Here is a 12,571-nt window from a genome sequence, read left to right as displayed (position 1 = left end):
TCTCGGTTTAAATACTACTCATCTATGTAGGAGACAGAGCTACTGGGTTGACTACAGAACCTTCCTTATGTGGTGCACTAAGGCACTATCTCCCTCACGCTCATTCATACTACATTTAGTGGTAAGAGAGTGTTGGTTGGTTCTGTTTTTATGTTTGTCTTTACAGTCTGGGATAGACGTTGTGGGTTTTCAACCTCATGACTGTCAATGAAAGAAAGTCATTGGAGACTGAACCTGTAACACAGAATATATGGCACTATAGAGATAAAATGTATTTAAGATTTATAATGAATGAAAATTATACATTTAATCTTTTGAGAGTAATGATGTACAATAGTGATTTCAAAGGATTTTACATGAAATAAGAAATCACTAATGTAGAAAGAAGTTTGATTTTGTTTTTCAATATGAATGATTTTTTGATAAAACATTGATCACTTAGGGTAAAGTCTAAGTAATTCTCATTCATGTCAAAAGCTTACAAATATCTGCAACATAATGTTAACAACATATCATTGACCGATACTTGTCAAGTACTTTAGATACTAATTGTTATGTTGCATAACATTTAAAATAAAATAAAAATAAAATAATAAAAAATAATACAATACAAATAATAATAATAAAAACAAATATCAATGAATTAAATACCAAATATCTATCAACAAGATATCAGCATTCAATTTCATATATCATACAATATTTACAATTACAGAAAATACAAAAAAAACTTATATAAATATTGCAAAAATATAGAAACTATTTACAAGTTCAATGATAACATTACCAGCTTGCAAACAGTCATATCCCTCGGATAAACCTTTGCTGTTATCTCCAAAGGTAACCAGGGGGCCAGCTTTCTCAATCCACATTTGATAGCAGGGCTCTATCTCCGGTCATATGTCTTGATGATCCACTTGTCAAGAATCCACACTACCGGTTACACTTGTATACTGCCCTGCACTTCAAATGGATTAGACCTTCTTCGGAACCCAAACTTGGTTGGGCCCGACATACTTGTAGAACTGTCCTTTGTCAGGCAAAACAACATTTTTAATTTTAATTGCCTCAACTTTCTCAATGACTGAACATTTGACCTTGTAAACAGCCTTAACAAATTTCTGTTTAAGCTTAGGCACAAATGTCTCCTTTCTAGCCTTAGAAGGACTAGCAGTCTTAGACCTATCATGCTTCTTGTTATTCACATGCTGACGAGGAGTAGTCTTATCATTAGAAATATGCTTACCATTAAAATAAGCATACATCATATTAAAAGCACAAGACATACAATTAGAAACACCACATGCTTTATGAGAGTGATTAATAGCAGGCAATTTATGCATGGCAGACATGGTATTTTTGTTATCCAACTCATGTGTGTCTGAGTTAGTCTCAGTTGCTTTCACAACTTTGACCGGAACTTTCGACACACTTGACTTGGAAACAACCTTCTCATTAGCATGATCTTCAGCACGTATTTCTTCCTGAATAACAGAAGAGGTCGCATCAAATGGTTCAGCAATTGATGCTTTATAGAGGGGTTCATCAACACCCTTAAGCACATGTGGTACTTCCCTCCCTTTAGCACAGACATGAGGAGGGGAGTTTATGCCTAATTCTCCAATAGCAGCATTGTAATCATAACCTATTCCAGATGTTTGATTAACAGCTTGCTTACTGTGGAACTCTTTAGCCTTCGAACAAGAATTGAAGTAGGCTCTAACCTTAGTCTCAAGACCGGTGATCTTGTCTTTGAGAATAGTTTCGAGTTTTCTATAACAGCCAATTCTATTCTCTAGAAAAGATACCTGTTCTTTTAATTTGTCTTGATTAATGTGCACAAGTTTTAATTCATTGACCTCTTTCTCAAGGTCTGTGATCTGTAAACTTAACAGTTCATTATCACGATGTGCACAATCTAAGTTACCTCTTAGATGATAAACCATTTCAGCATCAGAAAGTTTTACCTCTATTCTTGACGATGAAGCTTTTCCATCAATAGCCATAAGAGCAAGATTTCCTTCATCTTCATCTTCACTGTCAGTATCATCCCAGCTTCTTCCCTTTGCCAGATAAGCCCTTTCAGAGTTCTTTCTTACTTGCTTTGGCTTCCTACATTCTGTGGCAAAGTGTCCCAACTCATTGCAGTTATAGCATCTAATGGTGCTCCGATCAACCATCCCTGTTTTGTATCCACCACTGCTGGTGTTAGAGGATGAAGATCCACCTTTCTGGAATTTGTTGTAGTTGGACTTGTACTTAAGCTTGGGATTCCTCTTGAATCTGACATGGGAGAATCTCTTGACAATTTGGGCCATTGACTCGTCTTCCAATTGCTCCATCTCTTCCAAGGAATAAAAATCATCACTTGATTGATTTGTAGTAGGAGGATCATATTCTGCTACTAACTCATTTTCCTCACCCTTGGAAAACTGTACCATTCTTTCTAACTGTTGAGATTGTTGTTGTTGTTGACCTTCAGCTACAAGTGCAGTAGATGTGCTGACCATTCTATCCTTCCCGTAGACTTCCTTCTGTTAAATCTGCTCCAACTCATAGGTTTTTAACACTCCATAGAGCCTGTCCAAAGAAATCTCACTCAGATCTCTAGCTTCTCTAATGGCAGTGATTCTATGTTCAAGATGAGTTGGCAGTGTTAAAAGGAACTTTTTGTTGACCTCCCTGATTGAATAATATTTCCCATTTATATTCAGGTTGTTGATCAACGCATTGTATCTCTCAAACACTTCAGTAATTCCTTCTCCTGGATTTGATTTAAAATATTCATACTCAGAGGTTAGGATCTCCAACTTGTTCTCCCTAACTTCCTCTGTGCCTTCATTAATTACCTCAATAGTTTCCCACATGTGTTTAGAATTTTTACAGTTCATCACATGTCTGTTCATCAAAGGATCAAGGGAATCAATTAATATTAATTGAAGACTGGCATCCAATGAGGCTTCTTCCTTCTCAGCAAGAGTAAAATCTTCGGGCTCTTTTGGATAGGTTCTAGCTTTAGTAGTCACCACATCATCTACTATCACCTCCTGTTCAATAACCATCGGAGTTTTTATACCCTTCTTTAACAAGTTTAGATATTTGGGATTTGCAACTTGTAAAAATAATAGCATCTTCTTCTTCTTCCACATGATATAATTTTCTTTATCAAATAGTGGAATTTTAACTGTTCCAACTTTTTGTGAAGTCATTATGAATTTTTGAATAAATAAAAATTCAAGGAGTTGAAAAATCACAAAAGTCTAGGATCTTGATTTGTTCGTTAATCAGAAGGCTCTGATACCAATTGTTAGGTCCCAATGTGTTTGTAGAAGGGGGGGGGTTGAATACAAACAGTATCAAATAATCGAATAAATGCGGAATAAAAAATGTGAAACAAAATTCAAGTTAAATAAAAATATTATTAAACTTGAAAGGTGTTATAACAACTGTATCGATTACAAGGAATTAATCTCAAATTAATTATCACAAATCTAGAATAAATTCGACATGAACTTTTTCTATTTTCGTAATAATTAGAATCAAATGCTAAACGCAATTTGAGATTAAGTTCTAGGGATTTTGATCCGCTAGATTGTTACACAAGAACAAGATAAAGATTTCTAGTTGATTGGATTTAACTTTACAATCTAGAAATTGATCTTGAAGTTTTGCAGAGAAGAATAAAATGTTTGCTGTGGCTGCTCTGTTCTTGTTTTTTTACTTGTGTATTTGATGATGATGCTTTCTGCTACTTCTGTTTCTTTTTAATTCATTCAACAGAATTAAATTGAACTGGAATGACAATCCTGAGCTCAGCAAGACTTTCGGTATGACAATCAAATGAACTAGCAAGACTATCAGAATGAACTAGCAAGACAATCAGAATGAACTAGCAAGACAATCCTCCTCCCAGTGTAACTTTCGGTGAGACTATTGTTTGTACTTGCATGACTTTCGGTATGACTATTGATTGTCATACTGATTGTCATACTAGTACAATCAGTTTGACTTGCTGAATTTAAATGAATTTTAATCCAATTTAAATTCTGAAAATTCCTAAAATTAATTCAGAATTAATTAATCAATTAATTCAATTAATAAATAAATTATCCTTCGCATATATAATTTATTTTCTTAATTAAATTAGATGACTTAATTAATTAATAGAGAATTAATTCTAGTCTTCAACAGCACCCATCCTTCTGCAAATCTTCTGAAAATCACTGAAAATTATTAATCAATTCCACCACTTCAATGTTGACACTCGATGTACTGTCTGGTTCATGAGTGACTAACTTCCGTGACGTTTCTTCATGTCTTGACTTTGACACTTTGATTTTCTTCAGATTAAATCCTTGTAATTAATGATACTCTGACGAGATCTCTGTCACTTGATTAAATCCACGATCTTGATTTATATCACTGAGGCATGATCAACTTCTTGAACTTCTTCCAGTGAATTAACTCCTCAAGTCTGTAGATGAACCTTGTTTCTGAATCCTTTGACAGATATTACTTTGCGAGATCTCTCTAACGGTCGATCCACTATTTACTTATTACATTTTTATTTGAGTTGAGTTGAATCCTCGAATATACAAATAGGCCTATGACATATGACTTACAGAGAATAAGAAAAAGAGAGAGAGTAAGTAAGTAAAATAGAAATGTAAATAAAAGATTTGAAATTTTTTTATCTCTTTTACTTAGACACCCCACGTGACAACAGTTATGGAGAAGTGTAACAGACGTTACACCTGTCAGGCATGCAGCAGTTAAAATAAAAGTTAATGGTCACGGGAAATAAGTTTTGATTACTATGCACATTCAGTTTTTCCAAAAAAAACTGTTCCCATGAAACAAATGATTATGACTGCTTTATCTCAGGTAATCCAATATTCTGATAAAATATAACCATTCAAGTATTGGCTTAAAAATAAATCAAGTAAATAAATACTGCCACGTAAGCATCGGAACTTGATTATTATCAAAATTTAAAAGTCATCAAAATATGGCTTATTTACCCAAAAAGTGAATGTTTATTTCTGTAATTCTTCACACAAGTACTGATATGGTTTCCTCAGAACTTAATCATCAAAACTTCCATCAGAAATTGTCCTTAGAATTTATGCAACTGACACTTAAACTGTTCATCTAAAACAACATTGATCATCACAGTAATTTTCATCATTCATATGGAGTGTAAGTGTGTGCATTAAGCTAAATATCAGACAAAGAGTAAAGTCTAATTCACTTCAGTACATCTTAGAAATAAGGCATAACTAAGAACTTTGCTCAAAATCTGTCTTTAGTCTGAAGTCTACTATAGAACGAGTTCATGCATGAGTCCACCTCAACTATTTTTCGCTCATTTTATGCATCTTTTGAAATTCCTTTTTACAGTGGCTTCTCAGTGTAAGTGAGTCACGACTGCTTATTAGAATTTATGCTGTTATCAGAGTATTTCTCCAGTAATAAGAGAATATGAAAAGTCACCAAGAAAATTTTATTTTGCTTTTCTAATGCATATTACTTAATACCAGCAATGCAATTGGGTCTTCCCTTCCACATATATTTTTCTATAGATCTCAATGGAGTACCTGATTTTTATTTCTTTGTCTTTTCTTTTTCTATTGATAAGTGAGGCTTATCAGCACTTAATACACCCATAAGCTTTACTAACATCAGAACTTAACAGATAAGAAGCATTATTCTAGTTTTTGACTTAGTAATAAGATACACGAAGTAAACCTCACTAAGCTCAACATCAGAATTTGCTTGTGTCAAAAGATTTCCACATAAACAATTACTTCAAACATTGGATATTTAGTATATTAGAGATTACTAGGTCAGTATCTAGCACAGTTATCCTCATTGGATTGAATAGTCACAGAAACATTCATATCACTATTAGAGTTTAGAAATTCACATCAGACAACAATCAACACTTAGGTAAATTTCATATTAAGCACAAATTACATAAAGAGAGTAATATATGTAAATACTGATCATAAAGTCTGATGTATCAGAACATAAACTAAACAGATTTAGAGAAAGAACCTGAAACCATTCCAAGTTCATTTACCAATTTTGTAAAAGTAGCTTCACATAGTGGTTTTGTGAAGATATCTGCTAGTTGTTGATCTGTTGGAACAAAATACAATTTCACTGTACCTTCCATCACATGTTCCCTTATGAAATGATACTTTATGCTGATGTGCTTTGTCATTGAGTGTTGAACTAGATTACATGTCATAGCAATAACACTTTGATTATCACAGTAAATAGGAATTCTAGAAAATTCTAACCCATAATCCAGTAACTGATTCTTCATCCAAAGAATCTGTGCACAACAGTTTCCTGCAGTAATGTACTCTACTTCTGCAGTTGATGTGGAAATTGACTTTTGTTTCTTGCTAAACCAAGAAACCAATCTGCCTCCAAGAAATTGGTAGCTTCCACTTGTGCTTTTCCTGTCAATTTTGCACCCTGCAAAATCTGCATCTGAGTAACCTATTAGCTTAAAGTCTGATTCCCTAGGATACCACAATCCCAGATCAGCTGTACCCTTAAGGTACTTGAAAATTCTTTTCACAGCTTTTAAGTGAGGTTCTCTTGGATATGCTTGAAATCTTTTACAAAGACAGGTAGCATACATAATATCAGGTCTACTTGCAGTTAGATAGAGTAATGAGCCAATCATACCTCTGTAATCAGTAATATCTACTAATGTATCAGTATCCTTATCCAATTTTGTTGCAGTGGCCATAGGAGTGGATGCACTTGAACAGTCTTGCATTCCAAATTTCTTCAACAAATTTCTGGTGTACTTAGATTGACAAATAAAAGTTTCTTCTTCATTCTGCTTGACTTGAAGGCCCAGAAAATAGCTAAGTTCTCCCATCATACTCATTTGATATCTTGACTGCATTAGCTTGGCAAACCTTTCACAGAGTCTGTCATTTGTAGAACCAAAAATGATATCATCAACATATATCTGCACCAAAAGTAAGTCCTTTCCATGGTTGAGATAGAATAAGGTTTTGTCAATAGTCCCTATGTTAAATCCACTTTCCAGAAGAAACTAAGCGAATGTCTCATACCTTGCTTTTGGAGCTTGCTTAAGGCCATAAAGTGCTTTATCAAGTTTGTAGACATGATTAGGAAATTTTGAATCTACAAAACCTGGAGGTTGTTCAACATATACTTCTTCTTCCAATTCTCCATTAAGAAAAGCACTTTTTACATCCATTTGTAAGATTGTAAACTTTATGGGAGCAGCATAAGCCAAAAATATCCTTATGGCTTCCAATCTAGCAACTGGTGCAAATGTTTTATCATAATCAATTCCCTCATGTTGAAAATATCCTTTTGCAACCAGTCTTGCTTTATTCCTTGTAATTATGCCATCACTATCAGTTTTATTTCTGAACACCCATTTTGTACCAACAACAGATCTCTTCTTAGGTCTTGGCACTAGGGTCCAGACTTTATTTCTTTCAAATTCATTTAACTATTCCTGCATTGCTTGCACCCAATCAGCATCTTGAAGAGCTTCTTCCACCTTCTTTGGTTCAGCTTGAGAAAGAAAAGAATGATAGAGACATTAATTTGATGTTTCTATTCTAGTTCTAATACATGCTTCAAGATCTCCAATAATCAAGTCAGGTGTATGTGCTTTAGTCTACTTCCTTGCAGATGGAAGATTATCTCTAGAACTGGATGCTCCCCCATGATCCATGCTGTCTTCATCAATATTTTATGATGCTCCCCCTGAAATCATGCTCTCTGAGTTGGATTCTTCAGAATTTGGGTTTCCAGAATTGTCAGAACTTGGCCCATCAGAACTTGATGAATCAAAATTTGAAGAGCCTGTTCTAGGTTCTGATGCTTCTTGAGATGTGGTTGGATATTCAATATGCCCCCCTGCACAGGTGCATTTTCCTTTGGCGTAGTCACCACAGTTTCAATAACATCAGAGTTTAACCCATCAGAGTTTGCAGTATCAGGATTTAGACTATCAGAATTTACAGAATCAGAATTTAAACTTCATTCTCAAATCTCAGCTGATCATGATCATTGAAATCTTCAAGTCCAGTAATCTTCTTATCATCAAAAGAGACATCGATAGATTCCATGACAACCCTTGTTCTTAAATTGTAGACTCTGAAGGCTTTTGTGGAAAGTGGATATCCAACAAAAATTCCTTCATCAGCTTTTAGATCAAATTTCGATAGCTGTTCAGGATGAGTCTTAAGAACAAAACACTTGCATCCAAATACATGAAAGTACTTCAGATTTGGCTTCTTTTTCTTCACCATCTCATATGGTGTCTTTCCATGCTTGTTGATAAGTGTTGCATTCTGAGTAAAATAAGCAGTCTGCACAGCTTCAGCCCAAAAGTAGGTTGGTAACTTTGCTTCATCAAGCATATACTACAACATTTTTGCAATCATACAACTATTTTTTTCGTTGTCTGAAAGGTAGTTTTTCTGTTGTCTATCCAACACTCGTGTGATCGAATGTTGGACAACGTTTGTTAATACAGTTGTAATAAGGGAGATTCAACAACAATGTTTAACACTGGTTACAATCTGGATGACACAACGGTTGTTTTAGAAAAACTATTGTTGGAACATTTTTAACATGACAGTTTTCTTAGTAATAAACAACGGTTTATTTACGTCAAGAGAAAGTTCTAAATTTTCTTTCCAATTTTAAATATTTTTTCCAAACAACAGTTATTTTATCCATCTATTATTTATATAACAGAATAACAACAGTTATTTTCAGAGGTAGTAATATAAGTATCTTTTAGACAACAGTTTTAGGGTGGTGTTATAATGCAAAAGAGATAACAGATTACTTTTCGGGAACCATTGAAGAAACATTGTAACACAACAGTTTACTAAGTAATAGACAACAGGGAGTCAATGGCAAGAAAAAGTTCAAAACCAATTCCTTATTATTCAAGCAATGACTTGTTTAAAGCAACAGTTGTGTAAAACCTTTTAAACCAATTCTTTTTATATTGTGTTCTAAGTCATGTCTTTATAGTTCAAACAACAGTTAATAACTAACTGGTGTTATTGAATTATTGTTTAGACAATGACTTATATTTTGACAAAATTATGTACTTGAGGTAACCGTTGTCCGAAAATGATACAATGCTTACTTTTGTTTCAAAAAACCATTATCTTATTAGGTAGATGCATTTTGCATATCAATTTCATATTTAATTAAAACCAGCTGCATAAAAAACCACAAAAAATAGGCCCCTGCCAAAATAAAAATACCATAATCCAAAACAAAATCATACCATAATTTAGGCCCCCGCCAAAACAAAACCAATTCACTACCATACCATAATCCATACCATACCATAATCCATCCGTTCAACAATCCAAAACAACCAGATCTACCTACCAAACTACCACCAATCCACCGAACACAAAATATATTATCGCAAGTCTACTTATCACCAACTACATACATAAAACATCCACTTTACGATAAGATCAAACGAGTCTACTTGTCAATATACGATAAGTTCAAAGGAGTCTACTTGTCAACATACGATAAGTTCAAACGAGTCTACTTGTCACCAACTACATACATAAAACATCCAGTTTACGATAAGTTCAAAAGAAAAGAAAGGCGAGGACCTAGTTTGCACAATGTTTCATAAAATATTTTACAAACTCAACCCTGATCTCGTTGATGTCATCCTCAGTGTAAACCTGGTTTGATCTACGCAGCCACTGAAAAATCATCCAAAATTTTGTATAAGTAACATGTTCTACCCTTATAAGAGTAAATACAAAGTGGATGAAAAGGCCCGCTGATAGTCAATTGTCAGCTTATTAGCAAATTCCAGCTCCTTATCATGAATGATTTCCATCATGTATCGCATCACAAACAGGCCACAATCCTTGTTCCCGGTCTGCACTGGAACTCCCTAAAATATCAAACAAAAATTCATTTAAAATATCCAGTCTCCTTTAATAACATAATTTATATATGATCACAAAAATAAATAAATACCGCCATGTTCTCCCACAATACTTTCTTCTTCGGAACCTTTTTCAAATCCTCCTTGTACATTTTAATGGCACTGCAACCAAAACGAGATATATCAAAACATAAAATAACCAATACAAAATATGGTCGGACAAGATTTATAAGTCAAGACTTAATAATCAAATTTTATAACGTGAACTCTTACTTGTCGACAACATCCACCCATTCTCCATTTGCAATTCGGCGTTTAAGAGGGTCCATATAGTAGACTACCTCTGCGTCTGGATTGACAACTGTCAAGGTCCAGTGGTTGCTACGAAAAATAAATAGAGGTGCTTGTTAAATAGTAAAGCCTAAATTTGATGCTTTTTTGTCACCCAAACAACTTAAATATCATCAAAAAAATTTACATTTCTATTGAATTAAAATCAACCTAAAAATTATTTAAACTCACTAATTGTGAAAAATAATCCAAAATGTGATACTAGTAGAGTGTAATTTACTGTAATAAACATGATCAGGTATAACATCAAAAATTAAAGGCTCATACTAATAAAATTTAAATTTCGGTAACTAAATCAACTTTAAAACTAAACCTATACAATTATCATCAAATTTGAACTTCAAATATTATGAGGTTGAACTATACAATTTCCCCCGTCTTAGAAACAAACCTAACATCTAGTAACAAAATCAATTAAATACTGTAAGGCATTTGATTACTTTTATATTAACTTCAAAACTGTCAAGGCATTTGATTACGTTTATACTGAACCAATGCAATTAATATAAATTTCAACAACAAATATTATCGAGTTTAACTATACAATTGAATCCATTCCTTAAAAATAAAAGGTAAATTCTTGAAAAAAATTAATAAAAAACTGGCAAGGCTTAACAGCTTAATAGCTTGGGATAGTAAAAATACATACACCTCATTGTACGGCAGGAGAAAATGCTGCCCTTTTCTAGAATCTTTAAATCTTGTACACAATTCACGCGACCTCTGCACTGCACTGCCACATCCAATGGCACCGATTGTGCCCAGATCTACAAAGCTAATCATGTTGACCATCTTATGCTTCTTCACATATTCATTCAAGAAGCTACGAATTAAATTAAGCAGTCCTTAGTAAAGATTGTCATATATATTCCAAGGCTATATACTCCGAAAAAAACTTTGAATGAAAAGCTTACTGAATAAAAAGGTAAATGACAGAGCCGACCATTTCACCTCCAGAGCACACTGCATGTATATCAGATAAGAACATGATTTGCTTCTTTGTAAAGCTAAATGCTTCTTTGCTTAGCTCAAAAGAAATTGTTCGGCCACCACTCAAGGCTTCCTTTGCCCATGTTCACAAACGTTTCATTGCAGAAGGATAATTCGGACCAATCTGAACAACAAGCTCTGGTTCAACATCTTCAATTAATTTATACGTCTTCTTCATTTTCTTAGCATGGGCTTTCTTGGTTTTCTAAAACAATTGCAAATAAAAATAATTAAAAAACAGACTAAACAAACACATAGTACATATATTAACCATACTAAAAAAGCATTCTGAACTTGGCGGCCAAAACATGAGAAGTACTGCTATTATTTCCTACAATTATCATGTTTCTCGGCCATGCAATAAAAGTTCCCATGGCTTCTTGAACAGTCAAAATTTCATCCCCGATAGGAAAGGGAATCTTAGCATCTCCTTAAATGACTTTAGTGATAGACACCCTTGCGTTCTTTTCTCCAAGACTTACTCCATGGATAGTCTTCTCATGTCCTTCAGGAACGCGTAATTCATCAATTGTTGCACAAGCAACAATGTTGCTCAACGATCCAAATGCCAATCAGCATACAGAACCACCCGAAGAATCCACTTTCATTTCCTCAACAGCCCTTCCATTATCATCCTCACCCGCCACCTTTTTATTATCCTCAAGCTCCACCGCTAAATCCACAAACAAATTATCTATCAATGTCACATTTTTATGAACACCTACATCCACATCCACATCCACATTAACCCCACCCTTAGAGTGACAGCTTGCCGGCTGGAAATTTGGTTTCGGACTACCATCATGTTGTACACCATTTTTTGATGAATGTGCATTGTATTTTTCAAATTCAGCAGCCCAAAATGCATCTATCTTTTTAATAATTTTTGGAGTCTCCTTTGCCATGTACTTTTGAATTGCCTCACGTACCCTTTCTTCCACTGCCCTCACTTTTTTTTCCCTCGGAAGATCAAAATAAATCGACTGTTTCACATGAATTCCCTGACCACGTACTCCGCCTCCGTGCTCAGGCTTACCGAGCGACATTGTTAACACATCATTAGTACCTTCAACTTTAAGTTTTCCTTCCTTAACCTCCTCCTTCATGTTTTTTTACAAAAAATTCAGTAACATTTTTTACCATAAGCACATACATCCTTTAAGCACATTCATCCTTTAATTAAAATATTACACAACTAACACCAATTTGTTTTTACTAGTTATAAGCACATTCATCCTTTAATATATTTAATTTAATAGATTCAATTGCAAGCACAAGAGA

The sequence above is a fragment of the Apium graveolens genome, chromosome 3 (genome assembly GCF_009905375.1).
Source record: "Apium graveolens cultivar Ventura chromosome 3, ASM990537v1, whole genome shotgun sequence".
Taxonomy (NCBI): Eukaryota; Viridiplantae; Streptophyta; class Magnoliopsida; order Apiales; family Apiaceae; genus Apium; species Apium graveolens.
Note: the sequence above shows the minus strand (reverse complement) of the source record.